This window comes from Ambystoma mexicanum, assembly GCF_040938575.1.
Source record: "Ambystoma mexicanum isolate Mex_15411 chromosome 12 unlocalized genomic scaffold, UKY_AmexF1_1 Mex_chr12_unloc.2, whole genome shotgun sequence".
NCBI lineage: Eukaryota > Metazoa > Chordata > Amphibia > Caudata > Ambystomatidae > Ambystoma > Ambystoma mexicanum.
Genome location: NW_027182323.1, coordinates 1,668,112 through 1,686,800, shown reverse-complemented (window position 1 = coordinate 1,686,800; position 18,689 = coordinate 1,668,112). Strand labels below are relative to the sequence as shown.

General features: G+C 49.3%; 3 non-coding genes across 3 annotated transcripts; 2 read left to right on the top strand and 1 right to left on the bottom strand.

Moving 5' to 3' along the window:
• The first annotated feature begins 9,572 nt into the window (after positions 1 to 9,572).
• On the top strand, positions 9,573 to 9,644 carry TRNAA-UGC (transfer RNA alanine (anticodon UGC)). The gene has a single exon. It is a non-coding gene; the product is annotated as a tRNA-Ala (tRNA).
• A 4,544-nt stretch (positions 9,645 to 14,188) lies between these two features.
• Positions 14,189 to 14,260, top strand: TRNAQ-UUG (transfer RNA glutamine (anticodon UUG)). Its single transcript has one exon. It is a non-coding gene; the product is annotated as a tRNA-Gln (tRNA).
• A 296-nt stretch (positions 14,261 to 14,556) lies between these two features.
• On the bottom strand, positions 14,557 to 14,629 carry TRNAV-CAC (transfer RNA valine (anticodon CAC)). Its single transcript has one exon. It is a non-coding gene; the product is annotated as a tRNA-Val (tRNA).
• Between the last annotated feature and the right edge of the window lie 4,060 nt (positions 14,630 to 18,689).

Below are 18,689 nucleotides of genomic sequence, written 5' to 3'. Positions count from 1 at the left end.
GCCTGCAGCACTGCGGCATCGGCCATCAAGTGTTTTGCCTGCTCCCGCCGAGGGAGAAAGTGCCCAGCTCCGCGATAGCAGCTCCAAACCAGAACACGCATGAAGCAGCATCCGCTGCAAAAGTAAAATGCAGAAGAGGCGGCATCCGCCGCCGGTCAGAAGAAATGTGCCCCAAGAAGAGAGTAGATGCTAAGGGACCTCTGCCGCCTTACAGAGGGAGAGCGCGATGCTGCAGCGTGGGTGGCGCTACCGTAATCAATAAATAAATCTCCTGCCGGAAAGTGGGAGGAGGTAAGGTGCACACCAGTCTTCAAGAGGTCAGATGTTTCTGTACGGTTTTCGCACTATTCTTTTGCAAAGGACCAGGTGTCTCCTGGAACAGCTACAGCGAAGCAGGGCCTCAAGAATCGGTTGGATGATTATACTTGTGATGAGACAAAAGAGCTGAAAAGCAAGGGTTCAGTGGGTACTATGTAACAGTTTTTAATCTAGAGATCATGCTAGACTCAACAGGGACACATTCCATGGAGCATCGATAAGTGGAGGAGTACCTAAGAAGAGCAATAGAGGCACATAAATCCGCGGATTAATAGCTCATAACTCCACCACTAGTGCAGAGCTACCAAAGCCCAATGATAGAAGAAAGTGAAATTAGAGTGTGTATGTGGTTGTGCAAAGTGCAGACACTAGCCACAGTCTACGCATTTGTACATGCGTACATACATGCATGTGTCTGCTTCCACAGCAAGTGTACTGCAATGAGATCTAGTCGCTCAGAGGCTGTGATGGGCCACTATCCTTGATGTGGTTTGCCCTTATATGCCAGTATCCATACATAAGAACATAGTCCTGCTGACGTTGTCAGTAAAAATGCCATGCCACAATAAGAAAACATGTCACGACTGGCTGCACCCATATATGCCAGTATAGCGATATAGGAACGCTCATCATACTGGCTTTAATTTACCCTTGATGCCAGTAAAAATGCAATGCCATGTCAGAAAATAGCTTCAGGCAGGATGCAACCAAATTAGCTAGTCTAGCCAAGTAATAACACTTACCATTCAGTATAAATCCCTTTTGTTTTCCAGTTCAGTCCACTTTATTTCCTCATGCATTCTTCAATTATGTCCCCACTCTTTTGCCTTCTCATTCTGAATCCTGTCTCCCTGTACTGAAATCTTTTTTTTCTCTGTATCCCTCTGTGCATCTCTATCACATCACAACTCAGATAACTTGGTTGGGGAGGGGGGCGCTGTAGCTCTCATAGAAGATGGCCGCCTGATTGTGAACTCCGCTTCGTGGGGCGCCTTCCTGTTTGAATCCTCCTTTGGTGCCCTATTAAAACCTGGGCCAGCCACCCTATTAAATTGCTGCAGGACCCGGGCGTGTGCTGCTCGAACCCCGCGTCCTGAATCAACCCTATCGCAGAGATCCAGTGCTTTGAAATTGGGCCGGGAGCTGGCGCCGTTCTGCCCCGCTCCTCTGCTCCAGAGTCATTTGGCTTGACTCTGAGGATCCGGGGCCTACTGGGGGGAGGGGCACTGTGCGGTGCGGCGTCACCTTCTCCCCACTCCTCGAGGAACCGTTGCGGCCTGTGCGCAGACACCAGCCCCCTGACTGGACCCCGGGCTGCAACCCCAAATGTAGAGCTGTTGCTCCGCCGCCTCTCCCAGGGCGGCGTGCTGCCTATCAGTGCCTCTTGTGGATCCGGAGAGGAGGCTTCCTGTTCTGGGACCGGATTGCGGGACGCTCCCGCTCCTGGCTACTGCGGTGAGTCCCTTCGGGTCCCACCAGACACTCTGCCCATCCGCACTGTAGTGCTGCCGGTGCTGGCACGCGTCGCCTCCCTCCCTGGACTCACGACCGGAACCTGGACCTTCTGTGCCGGGACCCACTGTGGCTGTCGTCACGCTCCGCTGCCCTGCTACCCTGCCAGACGCACAGGGCCCCCGCTCCTAACGCGACCTGGTGGGCCCTGTCGGGGGGGACACAGACTCCTCGGGCGCCGTCATCTATTAACCCGTGCACCACTTAGGTGTTGGCACACGCTGCCCGCTGCTGGCCCTTGGATTGGGACCTCTTCTCTTGGTGTGGATCCTACTGCTCTCCACCGTAGTGCCTGCATGGGGTATTCGCCGTGGTGATACACCTCCCGCTCATTGCGCCACATATATCAGTTGGGACACCACACAGACCATGGTTAGTGGTGCACCAGGCTGGTCCCCCCTACCGCGGCGCGCAGTGACTGGACCCTCTGCTTTACTTGGATATACTGGGATCGAAGACCCCTGCAGTGACTGTCTCCTCGCTGCCTGGCCGTGGGCGTCCTGCTAACCCCTCTGTGGTCCACCACTGCCTTGCTGGGAGCCTTGGCGGACCTCTCCTCCGACACAGGAAGTGGACTCCCCAGTTTGCTCAACCACATCAGTGCCCATAGCTGCTCCTACTTCCACCCCTGTCACGGCACACTGATCTCCGGTTCTTGGCCTTCACCCGTGATCTTCGGGGCGGTCGACACCAGGGGATCCACTCACTGACCACTCAGTGCCCTCATACCACTGCCGGCCAGGGAGAATCCCCCCGGACCTGCGAACTGGCGGGCAGTGGTGACCAGAGACTCCACATCCTATTACAGCACTACTTTCCACTTCAACCCTGTCGTCCTCTGGGCGCCCGAATGCTCTGAATAGCCTGTCCGACCATCCTCTGTGTCCTGCCCTCTGCCTCCCGACCTGCCTCGACACTCCTGCCGCCCGCCCAGGCCTTCGGGCCCACCCTCCGCCTGGTGCCATGACCAAGGGAGCTGGAAAGAAGCAATGCTCAATTAACATTTTCACAAAAACCCCGTTGGGGCCGGTGGGGGAGGTGTCCGGGTAGGAACCATCTAACCCCTCGACCTCGGACCCGGCAGACGCTCAAAAAATGATGGAATACATCCGGGAGGTGTTCACCACGCTCCACAGAGAGCTTGACGACATGAATGGCACTATATCCTCTATCAAGGCTCATATGGAGAGGACCGACGGCCGGGTTGCCGAGATCGAGACACGAGTGAGTACCACCAAGGATAACTTGAGCTCTCTAAGGGCGGAGGTCTCCACACTTTCTGGCCGTGTCGCCGAGGTTGAGAAAAAGAACGAGGACCTCGAATCACGCTGGAGACGTAACAACCTCCTTATTATCGGAGTACCCGAAGATGGCATAAAGGTACCCATGGAGGATTACTTAGAGTGCACTCTACTAAAATTGTTAGACTCCAAAACTCTCCCCATAGTTCGCGATCGAGAGAGCCCACCGTGCCCTCACTGCAAAGCCCAGACCGGGTGCACCACTACGACCCATTATAGGTAGAGTTCTAAACTTCCGTGACCGTGACGCCCTGCTCAGGCCGGCTAGAGCCAAGGGTGAACTCATTCTGGGCGCTGCCAGGATCCATCTATATCCTGATTTCTCGGTGGCAGTCCAACGTGAACGCAAAACCTTCCTGGCAGTAAAGAGGAGGCTTCGAGACCTGCAGGTCAAATACTCCATGTTATACCCCGCTAAATTGAGCATTGAACATTCCAACCAGGTCTACTTCTTCACAATCCCTGAGGAGGCCTCCAGATTTATCGATGAACATTTCCCCGGCTGACCCCCTTTTGAAACACACATTGTCAATGTTATGTTTATTGGCTGATTGTTCATGATTTGGGACTCCGACTTGGTACAGAAATGTCTACCCGGTGGATGAGCGTGAGAAGGGGCTGTCTTCCGCCTACTCGAGTTTTTCGGTCTATGACATGTATGTTCTGGTCCTTAGGGCTGGCCTCATAATCCCATGGGAGACTCTCGTAGTTATCACTGAACGCCTCTCTGGTTCAATTTCTCTCCGCAGCGCTCATCCACTGTTGCTAGTTTACTCTATTAGTTGCTGTTAAATTCAGTCACCTTCCTGGTCTAGTTGATTGATTAGGGGGCTACTTCCCCCATACGTGAGAAAATTGTTTCTATATTTTGCGATCATGCCCTTTCCACCCAGGTGGAGTCCTACCCGGGTGGCACAAGATGTCATCACTAGGCACCATGCTTATCCTTAAATTGCCTTCCGGTCCGGAGCACCGCCGCCAGGCCAGCTCACAGGCCCCCCGGCGTTGATGCCATTGGTTTGGATTTGGTTGTTTGGGCATGGGGTTGTCATTCCTCTGTTTGTTTGGGGGCGGGACGTCGGAGGGGGTGGGCGTTGTTGGGTTTTATGTTAAAAAAGGCTTGGTATCCACAGGGGAGGTAGAGTATGGGGCAATATTGTTCAGTTATTATTGCAAGGCTGATCAAATGGTGCACCGATCATGGGGAGCACCACCCCGTTAATCCGTCACTTCTAATGACCACCTCTGGACTGTCAACTGAGGATAACTTGACATTCATGAGTTGGAATGTGCGGGGGCTGGGAAACTATAAGAAGATGAAACAACTACAGCTTCAGGCCAAACGCCATTGGGTCAAAATACTGTTTTTACAAGAAACGCACGCCTACACCGAGTATTGTGAAAGATTTGCCAAAATGTGGGGCCCTCAGAGGTACTTTACTAATTATTCTACCCAAAGCCGGGGAGTTATGACTCTAATTCACAGGAGCCTTAAATGTAACCCCATATCTACACAGATCGACCCCCTGGGCAGATATGTGTTAGTCCATGGTAGTCTGCAGAATAAGGAGGTGGTCCTATTAAACATCTATGGATCCAATATCGACGACCTGGAGTTCTATTCACATCTCACGTCTCTCCTTGACAGCTTCCTGCTAACAATAATCCTCTGGGGAGGTGATTTTAATACGATATTTGACGTAGACCTTGACAGATACGGCTCCAGACCTCGCCGACTTTCCAAAGCAGCCTACACTACACTGTCATCTCTCCCCAGTCTTTCCCTGGTGGACGCATGGAGGCTTCTCTATCCCGACTCCCGCTCCTACTCCTTCTACTCTTCGGTGCATGACTCATATTCCTGAATCGATAGATGGCTAGTGTGTGACATACTTATAAGGAACATATCTCACCTATCGATCCTTCCCAGAACCCTCTCTGTTCATTCACCGGTGACTATTACCCTTTGTTGGGGCCCGGATCGTGACCGCAGCAGACACTGGATAATGAAACCTCACTCTCTCCTCGACCCCGTCTTCAGCTCAGAGCTGGAGACCGCCATTGAGGAGTTCTTCGAAATTAACACCAACACAGTGTCCTCACAGGCCACCCTCTGGGAATCTTTCAAAGCTTATATAAGAGGTATTGCCCTGTCTAAGGAGAACAGCATCCTTAAAACAATTCACAGAAATATTGCTGAAAGCAAAGCCATGCTGTCCGCACTGGAAGCTCAATGCTCGCTACACCAAACTCCGGAACTCCTGGCATCAATCGGTACGGAACTTGACACATTCCGTTTTCTTGCGGACCGCGAACTGAGGTTCCTGGACAGCCCGGGACTTGCGAGGAAATACGGCGAGTGTCAACGCCCAGGCCATCTTCTGGCCAGGCTTCTCCACCGAGAATTTGGTGCCCCTCCCATCCCTGGAGTGGAGAGACCCGATGGTACCCTAGCCACGTCCCTGCAAGATATTAACTCTGAATTCCTCTCTTTCTACGAATCCCTATATGCCAATGCAGACAATGTCCCGACAGGGGAGATCTAGTCTTCCCTAGATAAGCTTCCCCTCTCGATCCTCTCCCCTGAGACCATTGGATGTCTCGAGAATCCATTCACCACCGGGGAATTCTTGGATGCCATAGACTCACTCTCATCAGGGAAATCCCCAGGCTCAGATGGCATTCCCGTTGAATTCTATTAACACTTCAAATCACTCCTACTCCCTCGCCTAATGGCCCTCTGGGAGGAATCAGTGGAGGTAGGTCTGTTTCCCCCTTCGCTCTGTGAAGCCACAATAACCGTTTTGCTGAAGCCCGGTAAACCCCCCACTCAATGCTGCTCTTATAGTCCACTCTCGCTTATCAACGGGTACGCCAAATTACTAGCCCTACGCCTTGCCCCCTACATGCCGCATATCATTCACCCCGATCAAGCGGGATTTATTCCGGGACGCTCCACCTCTCTGAACCTGAGGCGTCTCTTCAACATTATAAGCAGGATTAACCCAAATCTGCATGCAGTAGCAGTGGCACTCGATATGCAAAAAGCCTTCGATTCTGTCTCGTGGGAGAATCTCTGGCGGGTTCTTAAAAAATGCAAATTCTGCCCCGCTTCCTTTCCTGGGTCGGGCTGCTGTACTCCAACCCAGTGGCCAGGGTTCGTACTGAGGACCGATGCTCCCCCCTTTTCCAAATAACTAGGGGCACTAGGCAGGGCTGTCCCTTCTCTCCTCTGGTCTTTGCCATAGAGATGGAACCTTTAGCGGACATAGTATCCCTGTATGCTGATGATGCCCTTCTCTTCATCCGTTCCCCCGACACCAATTTGGCTCCGATATTGGAAGATATCCTTTTTGGACAAGTTTCTGGCCTCAAAGTAAATTGCTCTAAATCTACCCTTTTGCCGCTCACTGCCTGCACACGCCCCCCTCCTGATACCCAGCGATTCACATGGGCCCAGTCAAGCTTTACCTACCTGGGCATAGTAGTGTCTCGCCGATTCGAACAGGTTTTTGAAGAGAACTACCAAAAATACCTCACTAGCCTTACGACAAAAGTCGCTGGAGTAGGCTCCCGATCTCACTTGCCGGCAGGATAGGGATACTAAAAATGGTAGTATTACCCCAGCTTCTGTACAGGTTCGCCAATATCCCCCAGTGGCCGAGCGGCTGGTTCTTCCGGGTGCTGACTCGTACCCTTAATACCTTTCTTTGGCACTCAGACATGGTCCGGCTTAAACTCAAGACCTTGACCATCCCGATGGAGGTTGGCGGCTTCGGTGCTCCTGACTTCCTTAAGTACTGGCTGGTGTCCCAACTCCAATACACTTCACACTTGTTTAAAACATTGGACCCCCCACCTCATGTCAGACTCGAAAAGCTATCGATCAGCGATCGTGATATTTGCTCCCTGGTTATCACGCCCATGCCGAGGGTATTAGACTCACTTGACCCGGCGGCCTCTACTTCTCTGGCCCTATCTAAAACATGGTAATTACTAGGCATCGCCCACCCCTTTCATGGTAACTTTCCACTTTGGAACTTCCTCCCGGAGGTCCCACATGTACCTCCCGTCATCGTTCGCCGGTGGGCAGAGCCTGGATATGAACAACTATGGGACTTCTTCGAACAGGGTAACTTCATAGAGTGGCCAGATCTTCCACTGTCCTTGAAGCGGAGACCATCCGCTTGGCTTCAGTAGTCACCCCTCCGGAAAATCCTTAAACACAAATACCCCAGTTTCCCAGTGCTGCCACCTGATGAACCTGCAGTTACGGAGCTTACCTCTCCCACCCCCATGAGGGGCAAAGTTTCCAGACTCTACACCCTGGTACAGGCTAGATCGGCCCCTACATTTACCAAGTTAAGACATACCTGGGGGGATGACCTTGGTCTCGAAATCACAGATGAACGATGGGCCCGAATGTGTGCATGTATTCATCAGGTATCCTTTAACTCCCGCTTTAAATTGATCCAATTCAAGGTGCACCACAGATACCACTACACCCCGAGCAGACTACACCACATTTCAAATGACTTGTCCCCAAGGTGCCCCAGGTGTGGCTGCGACAACGCTGGCTATATCCACATGATTTGGTCCTGCCCCCGTCTCACTCAATTTTGGAGCGCAGTATGTGCTACTATGTCAGCTATCCTCGATCACCCTATTACCCTATCCCCAATGAGTTGTCTTTTCCATGACTTTTCTGAGCTCCGCTGAGATTCCAAAAACCTGGCTGGACTTTGCATGCCACTTGCTGTACGCTCTATTTTACTCTGCTGGCTTCGGCCTACCACACCCACCCATGCACAGTGGCTCAGGGCGGTCACATGGGCATCGGACACCGAAGAATCCTGGGCTATACAACAGCCAACCCACTAAAGACCCAGAGATGTTTGGTCAAGGTTTCGTTCATACATGGCTCCCATTGATTCTGCCTCGGACTCTACATCTCCAGTCCTCTCCCCCTGCTATTCCCGCACAACCTCCGGAATTGTTCACTCACTGCCCCCACACCCACCTTGGATGTCTGCCACATGTGCACAAACTGGTTTTGAATTTGCTTTATATGTTTGTATTACCTGCATTGCTCTGATTATACTTGTCCTGTATGTAGCTCACCTGTTCCTGTGCTGCCAAGCTAAATAAATAAAAGTAAAAAAATAAATAAAAAAAAGATAACTTGGTGGATGGGACAGAGAGGAAGAGGATGTGGGCAGCGGCAGACCCTAGACGGGCCTGCCACCTCCCCTCACTCACCTAAGTGTGCCAGCACTGAGAGGCAGACACTGTTGCCACCTAGATCCTTTATTACTTTGGGCTATTAGGTGGCACCCACCTATATGCTGAAACTATTGCATTAGAGTCCAGATCGGGGAAAAAGGCATCTGAGGAGGGAACCAAAGCTTGTAAGTGTTGTTTAGTTATTTGCCCACCCATTGACTGCCATGGCCATGTGGCCATTCCCACCCAGTCCTGCCCCTCCAGACCCAAAACTCCTAATTATGGGAACTCTTTGAGTTAACTTTAATCAAGACTTACCATCTAGCTTTGCACTCGAAATGTCTGCCAGTGTTTTTTCAAAGCAGTCTTCTGAGGGCTAATGTCTTAATTGCAGGAGTAAAGTGCCACCGGTGTAATTAAAATGTCGTAACCAAGTCTACATTCACAAGCACCATGCGTGTCCTTCACTGAAGTCTTGATAAAAACATGCATTGACAAAGCCTACTGTGATGGCTTGTGTTTTAAGATTTAAGTATTAGACGTTTGCCGGCACTATTATTAGATACCCAGGTACACACACCATTTTGCTGCTGGTACCATCAGTGGCCAGTTAATACCACTAGGGTGGTGCCTGGCAAGTGCCTTTCCCAGGCCTAGATAAAAGTCCAAACTGTTGGCATTGCCAGTGCTTGTTTAAAAGCAGCAGCACATGGTGCCAAGCAGTCACGTGGTGGTGCTTTGCTATTGGATCGGCCCTCTGTGGCACAACACCAGTGACACATATTCCTGCTAGTGAAGCCAGCTGTAATCCCTGAAAATCGATATTCTGCGGACAGAGATAAAACAGAAGAAAGATTGTGGGAAGTTCGCTCTATACCAGGTGATGAGAATGTGGTGGCAAACGAAAGCCTGACACATTCCTTCTGATTTCTGTGGCGAGGCGAAAGAGGAAACATCCCAAAGTAGAACAGAGATAGAGAATGAAAACAGTTCCCACATACAAAAAACTCCGTGCCGACTCTAACATTAGTGGAACGTTATCGTAAAGGGATGTAGCACAGCCACCAGCAGTCCCTATAGCAGAAACAATCTCGGTCCTGCATCGATTATCACTTTCGATTTCACTGCCGAACCTTTTCTACAAACTAGATTTCATTTGCAGAATTACTGGGCCGAGGGTCGGACGGCACAGATATTACGATGGTGTGTTTTAGGTGAGGGGATGTAGCTCAGTGGTAGAGCGCATGCTTTGCATGTATGAGGCCCCGGGTTCAATCCCCGGCATCTCCAGGTGCATATATTTTTTGGGGTACGCATGAACGCCAACATTTAAAGGATATACTGTTACATCCTCTTTGGGTTTCTGGTAAAGAGGACTATAATTTTATGTCGCATCTCACTACATTGAACATATTCCGTCGCTCACGTTTCAAGACTATCCTTCTTGTGACTAGTTCACATTACCAGACTGGGGCCCTGTCTAGACAACAAACAGCCGGAGCTGCCTCAGCAATACCGCGAATGGGGTTCACAGTAAACAAAACCCCTGGAGAGATGGTGACTGACAAATATAGATAGCATAGAACAAAGTGATCATGGGAAGCAGCAGCAGCAGGCAGGATTGGGCAGGCAAACATTCCACGTGACTTCTCTGAAGTGCCTCGAAGGAGTTCTTTAAAAGGGAAAAATAGAATTCATTAAATGTTTTCTTTAAAAATAGCTGTAAATTATCATAACCTATTCGTTGATGTGTTTTTTTTAAACTTTGTTTCAACGCTCTTAACATGTACATAGTCAAAGTAAAACTGTGCACTTGATTCGCCGCCGTCTGCAAGCAGTAGTACATTCATTTCAGCATACGGCAATACATAACGCCTCACTGTGGCAGTGCACAAGGATCTTATAGCATAGCACAGGCATGTTTTATTGCATGTATGTATTGTGTTTTGTATGGCACAAACCTTGCTGGGGCATAACAGAAAATTTTACATTCGGGGTGACGAAATGACTATTGCTCTGTAGGAGCACAGGGGTGAGTAGTGTCCAAAACACCTACTCAGCCCCAGACTGCTACTAAACCAGCAATGAGCGCAGTCATAAAGGGGAAGCCGACACACCCGACAGGTATACCCCCTATGCCTCTTTTGGTAACTGTGGCAAAGGGCAGTCTAAATTCTTTCTGAGGCGTTTGAGCTGTTACATTTGCACACAAACACCAATAGTATGGTGGTACCAACATGAATAAATGCCCAACCAAGGTTCTACAAAAACAGGAACTTTAGGAAATACGTACAGTGCATACAACAAATTAAAAACAATAAAGACCCACCTCTCTAAAGGAAACGGAGAGAATACACACTATGGGAATAAAGGGGCATTCAGTGTGAAGACAGGGGTGCTGGCCAATGATTTTAGCAGCACATTTCAATGTTCAAGGATATGTCTTTTAAATGGCTAAGAAAGGTGGCTTAAAAGTTACTGAGGTGCCGAGGCAGACAAGGGGGACAAAGATTCTTCAAATGCGCATGTCTATTGTGATTGGGCCTCAGCAGCATCGAGTCAGGCTTATTGGAGCTCTTTCTGGATCGAGTCAGTGTCAAGCCGTTTCAATTGGTGGTCCCACGAGATCATGGGCGCTGAGACAGGTTGAGTCCGCTCGAAGTGCTCAAATGGTACAGTGCAGACTTTTCAAAAATGATTGGCTAGATTGCGCAAGCTGGTCACCCCAAATGTGCCCTTGGGTGGGTTAGATAGTAGAGCTTGCCTCTGCCCTGAAGCCTTCTGTCTTCAGCTCTATGGCAGAGAACTTTGGTATAAACTAACCATTCCCAACACATTTCCAATGAATCCTTCCTCTCCTTCTTCTGAGAATCCAAAGATGAATCAACTGAGGACCACATTTCCTGCCTTTATAAAGGCAACATTCTACAGCAGATTGGCCCAAAACAAGAATGTAGTCAGTGTCCAATCCAGGCTGCTATGACATGTGTACCTTGTCTTCCAATGTCATATATAGAGTGCCTGTGTCTGCAGAGAGTGGGGAGAGGGAAGGATGCGTAGGGAGGCCTGACAGAATCCAAAACAGTAAAACCCCTCTCTTGACCTAAGCCTGATCTCGTGGTACTCTAACTGCACCCACTATCCATGTCTGCATGCTTCAAAATGACTCTGGTGATCGACACCCTAATGTGACAGTGGCTTTGTCATATCAGGGCTGCCGGTGAAACACTCTTTCGCAGGGGACCTCCCGGTAGAGAGTTCCAGTACGCTGATGGGAGGTGTTAACATCTTCAGAGGCATAATAAGAAGAGCTTCCTGGGACAAGGTCCCACATGGATTGCCGGGTGGAGGTCAGAGAGCCGCTACTGGGTGAAGAGTGACCCCCAGAGACAATAATAACCCATCTGGGGGGGAACGATGTGGCACAGCTGGGAAGAAGGCAGCTGCTTAAGGAAATGTGCGCCACGTTCTGGGCATTGAGCGAGGAAGGGGGCGCTTGTGGACTCATATGGCCAGAATCGTGCCCAGATAAATATGGAGGGGTGCAAATTCACACATGGCTGTGGAGAAGTGCCAGAAAAAATGGAATATGGACATGACAAAGTTTTGCAGGGGAGCATGTTTCTCAATGTTTAGGGATGGCCTAATAAATTGGGGTGTACCAGGATACTACGATAAAGATGGGGTTGACCTATCTCAGGTGGGCTCAGACATATTATTGAATTTTAACGACGGATTGAGAGAGCATGGTTTTATTAAAAGAAAAAAAGAAGAAGCAAAGAGGAGGAGGATGGGGGCAGCGAAGGGGCGACAACCCCTTCTGGCCGTTGCGGCCAGTCAAAAGTAGTACAATGTTGAAAAGAGAGCTGATGGCATTAGAATGAGCTGGGTGCTGGAGGACAGAAGTGTTGAAGCACGTACGCTACTGATCGTCTGTGTGGACTTGCATGTTGAATATTAATATTTTGTAAATAATTATGCCTGGGCTTAATTTGTTATGGGCTTCAGGCGAGGATAAATGCCAGGCCAACAGCAGGTTAAAGCTCGGGATGAGGGCATAGCAGCACCCGACGTCATATGTTAGAGAGATGGCACACCCACCCTGAAAGGGGGGCATGAGGGCACCAGGCAATAACATGGTGGAGGGCCAAGGCCCCTCCAACTCCAATTCACAGGGCGGCAAACACAAGGGTCACAAAGCAAAGGTAACCCAGGTGGAGAAAGGCAGCAGGACAGGAAGGGGTGGCTGTCCCGAGGGAGAGGGACTCACGATTGGAAGGGCAAGGTCTTCTTCACACCTTCCAGGTGACTTCAGAGACCCGGGGGCCATTTTGTTTATGTCTTGTCAGCGATGGATGTCACACCAACGATCGAGCAGAGAAACATCCTCTTTACAGAGGAAATGACCATGAGCAATTAGCCCCGTGTTTAGCCTAACACGGCAGGTGGACACATAGGGCTGGAAAAAGAGCAGCCCCCGTTTGCAGTTTCCAGCCCCGGCTGGTGAAAAGAATTAGATAATGTCACTCCCCACAGCCCAAAACCAGAGATACACAATTCGTCCTGAGCGGGAGGTTCAGGAAGGTTGCAGGAGTGAGACCTGGATTTTGGAAACAGTTAAATATTTTCAGCTGCCAGTCCCCAGCCCTGGCCTGCAGGCCCACACCATGTGATCACGGTCCGGCAGGTCTCGCTGGTCTGGGCCTCCTGCATCAGCATGGTGCCCTGGGTCCGCCCAGGCCACCCTCCACCCAGGATGCTCCCGGCATCCACAGTGCCCCCGGCACCTCAAGCCCATGTCCCCATGGGCCATCATGGTCCCGGCCTGCAACAATAGTAAGTTCGGGTGATCCTGGCAAACTACCAAGGTGCTGGCTCCCCCAGCACGTGAGAGGCCGGCAGTGTGTCCACCTGCGGCCCCCCAACAGTTAAGTACATTCCAAATATGTAAATGTCACACATACATAGACTGAAAACTTGGCAGCTGGGCAAGGGGGTGGGGGTGTCCCAAGAATGCTGAATCTCTACTGGAACAAGATGTGGGGCTTTAAGGAGGCTCAGCAGGCATGGTTCAAAGGGAGGCTGGCTCTTTACTGAAACATATGGGGTACGTGCCTGGGATCTTCACTCCGTTTTGAACCAAGCAATGGGTTCTAGTGAGATTGCCTTTGTGCTAGACCAATGGGTGGGCACTGGGGCAGCCTGGTGTACTCGGCAGAAGAGCCAACAACCCAGTCCACCCCAGCAAGAGTCTTTTCAACTATTCCTTACATTATTCCTATTTCATTGTAGTAAGGCCAACACATCATACTGTTGTGTATAATCCACACTCATACAATCATATCAATCTTTCACAAGCTGTAAAATTCGAAATGTTCAGAGACTGTGCTAGATACTAAATTGCCTAATCTCACTTGGAGATATGGTAATTGAGGAGAAAACCCAAGAGTCTTTTCTGAACAGAGCCCAATGCAACAGCCATTTCAAGTCATTTTCCAGAATGGCATCATGACGGCAATGGGGAATTAACATAATTTTCCAGGCCTGTATTCTATGAGTGGTCCAAAGGCAAGAAAGAGTCATGAAATCCCATGCAGGTGAGATGGTAAGGTGCATATGTTAAGGGGTTTCAACCTCTGCTCAGTGCTCCCTGAGGTACTCATTCTCCGTGACAAGCTCTTTACAAAGACATAAGTATAATACAAAGTCCCAATGATTAAGAATTACTGATATCGGGAAAGGGTGCATTAGGCTATCATAAATCTCGTAGTACTGCAGATTTCAGGGCACCTGTGCTTAGCTAAAAATTAGGGGTACCGTGACACTAAGTGTATGGTTCCATGGTGTAATGGTTAGCACTCTGGACTTTGAATCCAGCGATCCGAGTTCAAATCTCGGTGGAACCTCACATTTTTCACTGAAATGAGACGCTTTTCGGAATCTCAATTTTATTTCCCTTTATTTCATTCATTCCCGCTCCTAGTATTTACAATTCGAATACATCATGAACGAAAGACGGTCTTAGTTTCGTCTGACTTTATTTTGTTCCGTGTTCTTTACATACTATCACTATAAAAAATGTAATCTGTATTAATTTTGCTACTAAATAGTTTTTAAAATAGTGTTCGTTCATATCACGTTGTGCATATGGACTTCACTATGGAAGATGAAAAGTGAGGATTAAAGAGGCTTTCGCTAAAAGTGTTTCCGCCCGGTTTCGAACCGGGGACCTTTCGCGTGTGAGGCGAACGTGATAACCACTACACTACGGAAACGGAACTGTACGTGTGCTTTTCTTTCCCATTATTATGATAGCGCATGGAAGGGGGTGCTGAAGCACGGCATATCAACACAGTAACATTTAAGCCAGCTGGCTCCTTCCATGCCAGTGAAGTCAGACAGATCATTGTACACTGGATTAAACTTGCGACCAAGATCCCGTTAATATATATGTCTTACTCCATGGACACTCCCCATCTTTTGAAGTTTTAAAGGAATGTATTGTTTCATTTTGAGTGCCCCAAATCAATCCAAAATCCTTTGTAAACGTGGATCTGTCTCCAGTGCTGCATCAACCACCTGTGCCCGCACCTGGCACAGGTGAGTGTCCCTGTATTAGATCACTACCACCACCTATGCACCTCATACCATGCGCCACACACCTGAACGATTTATCAGCAACAGAAGAGATATTGTTTTCCCTGGAAAATGCAATGCCCAGAGAGCCACATGAATTTGAATCACACACCCAAAGAGGACGACACATAGGGGGCCCAGTATGACACAGGGGGCGCAGGATGGCGGCTATAGCACAGCAGTGCACGTGCCAGAGGAAGACAGAGAGAAGCACGTGGATGCGGTGCTTTAAAGACATGCATCCTGTTTGAGCTTCCAGCATCACATAGACTCAATAGACAGCTGTGCGACTGTCTCCCAGGTGTCCTCTGCCATGTGTTGGTTTGGGGCTCTGCCGATGCAATTACCACAGAGCAGCCAGAAGGCACCCCAGTAACTCAGCAGCCCAGGAACGCCATTGGTTGAATGTCATCACTTGTCTCAGAGAAAATGAATATCGTTAGAGGGCTTGAGCATGCGTGTGTGAAGTGTATTTCTGGTTGTGCATATTGTGACCAACCCTACAGATGTATCAACCTGTGACCGATAATGGCATTTTAACGAGTTGGTTGCAAGAGGGTGCCTGGGCAGTATGGCTGTGTGCTGGCCACAGCAGGCCTGAGCAATCTTATGCAAGGGAATTGTCTTTATTATTGTTATTTAGTATTGTGAACACTTTTCCCGCCCAAAAGGAACCAGAGGGCAATTTCCAGAGAAATAGAGAACTGCAACATACACGTACTAAATAATCACAAATACAGTAATTTCTTAATAAATCCAAAACATCCAATTGCAATTCAAGCTGCAGGAGCACTCCTCAAAAAGTCTTTTAAAACATGGTGGACGAGAATTCAGAGTGCACGGTAACAGTGCACAGCACAGGTTCAGATGCGTTCCACACTGCACAAGCCCCCTTAGAAAAGGAAAGGATCCACTTTTTAATGTTTGTTTTTAATAGAGAATCAACGTTTTTCTTCTAGATGACCTGATTACATATAATATGAATTAATCCAAATAGACAGAAACACTGGGCTGAACAGTTGTAAAGTTTTTAAAACAATATAGAGCTTTATTTATCATGTTGCTTGCCCCCCATTGTGACGCAGTGACCAGGAGAAATTTGACCTAACATCCTTAATGCATATACAAGCAGGGCTTCAGTATGTTAGACCGCCTTAGGGGTGCCAGATTTGACTTTGCGTGGAAATACAGAAGATAATTCATACAGTCCACTCTTAATCACACCAGTCCCTGAACTACTGTCCTAAAACCATCTTTAGGCAAAGAGGTGACATACATTTCAGTAGCTGTAGATTTTGTTCATCAGATTAGATAGTGAATACAACATGCTTTGCAAGGGACAGTCTGGGAACACAAAGAAGCCCAGGACTTAACTGTAGAATATATTGGCGCAGAAACAATATGTAAAGTGAACTCTCCCAGGCAGAGCTAAGGGATAGAACAAGAACTGAGTCTTGGAAGGGCTGCGTTTGTCCTCTTCCAGTCTCTAATGTTCTGGGAGGGTTGTTTGAGCTGCCGGATGCTCTCCTCGGTTGACACCATTAGATAAATATGGGCATCTTGCACACACTGCTTCATGAAGAATCCCAGCTGGTCAACCATCATCACCAGTGGCTCCATACATAGAGTTTTACTAACGGCTGACTCCTAGGAAACCTAAGCTGGTGTAGGGCTAGAGGAGAGCTGTTACTCCGCACCCTGACCAGTTCAGACAGCTTTGGCCATAAAGAAGATTAACCAGTCCCTCAAGCTCTTTCACTTCCAATACGGGCAGGAGTATGTCAGTCCAAAAGACATTGGGCCTCATTATGAGTTGGCCGGTAACCCGCCTGAGCCACCGGCCGGCTACCAGCAAACTCACCTTACCATTACCGGTGCCTGAAATCCGTGTGTTACCGGGATATTACGGGTGCCAGCAACGGTGGTAAGTTCCCATTCTCGGGAGTCCCATAGGGGCCCCCCAGTTCAGCATGGTGCCCTGGGTCCACCCAGGCCACCCTCCATCCAGGATGCTCCCGGCATCCACAGTGCGCCCAGGCCCATGTCCCCATGGGCCATTGGGATCCTGTCCTGCAACAACAGAAAGTCTGGGTGATCCCGGCAATCTACCAAGATGCTGGCACCCCCAGCACTTGTGATGCTGGCCGTGTGTCCACTGTCGCCCCCCACCAATGGCGACGAGGAAGACGGACCCCTGCAGCACAATCTGTTGCCCGCAGGAGAAAGAAAAGGAAGCAGCACCCACTGCCACAAGAAAAGGAGAGAGTGGATGCCCAGTGACCCACCGGCAGACCCTCCCTGGCCGCAGCCGTGTGTGAAGAGGGTGCTTGTGCAGCCGGAGTGCGGGTCAGCCTGCAGCACTGCGGCATCGGCCATCAAGTGTTTTGCCTGCTCCCGCCGAGGGAGAAAGTGCCCAGCTCCGCGATAGCAGCTCCAAACCAGAACACGCATGAAGCAGCATCCGCTGCAAAAGTAAAATGCAGAAGAGGCGGCATCCGCCGCCGGTCAGAAGAAATGTGCCCCAAGAAGAGAGTAGATGCTAAGGGACCTCTGCCGCCTTACAGAGGGAGAGCGCGATGCTGCAGCGTGGGTGGCGCTACCGTAATCAATAAATAAATCTCCTGCCGGAAAGTGGGAGGAAGTAAGGTGCACACCAGTCTTCAAGAGGTCAGATGTTTCTGTACGGTTTTCGCACTATTCTTTTGCAAAGGACCAGGTGTCTCCTGGAACAGCTACAGCGAAGCAGGGCCTCAAGAATCGGTTGGATGATTATACTTGTGATGAGACAAAAGAGCTGAAAAGCAAGGGTTCAGTGGGTACTATGTAACAGTTTTTAATCTAGAGATCATGCTAGACTCAACAGGGACACATTCCATGGAGCATCGATAAGTGGAGGAGTACCTAAGAAGAGCAATAGAGGCACATAAATCCGCGGATTAATAGCTCATAACTCCACCACTAGTGCAGAGCTACCAAAGCCCAATGATAGAAGAAAGTGAAATTAGAGTGTGTATGTGGTTGTGCAAAGTGCAGACACTAGCCACAGTCTACGCATTTGTACATGCGTACATACATGCATGTGTCTGCTTCCACAGCAAGTGTACTGCAATGAGATCTAGTCGCTCAGAGGCTGTGATGGGCCACTATCCTTGATGTGGTTTGCCCTTATATGCCAGTATCCATACATAAGAACATAGTCCTGCTGACGTTGTCAGTAAAAATGCCATGCCACAATAAGAAAACATGTCACGACTGGCTGCACCCATATATGCCAGTATAGCGATATAGGAACGCTCATCATACTGGCTTTAATTTACCCTTGATGCCAGTAAAAATGCAATGCCATGTCAGAAAATAGCTTCAGGCAGGATGCAACCAAATTAGCTAGTCTAGCCAAGTAATAACACTTACCATTCAGTATAAATCCCTTTTGTTTTCCAGTTCAGTCCACTTTATTTCCTCATGCATTCTTCAATTATGTCCCCACTCTTTTGCCTTCTCATTCTGAATCCTGTCTCCCTGTACTGAAATCTTTTTTTTCTCTGTATCCCTCTGTGCATCTCTATCACATCACAACTCAGATAACTTGGTTGGGGAGGGGGGCGCTGTAGCTCTCATAGAAGATGGCCGCCTGATTGTGAACTCCGCTTCGTGGGGCGCCTTCCTGTTTGAATCCTCCTTTGGTGCCCTATTAAAACC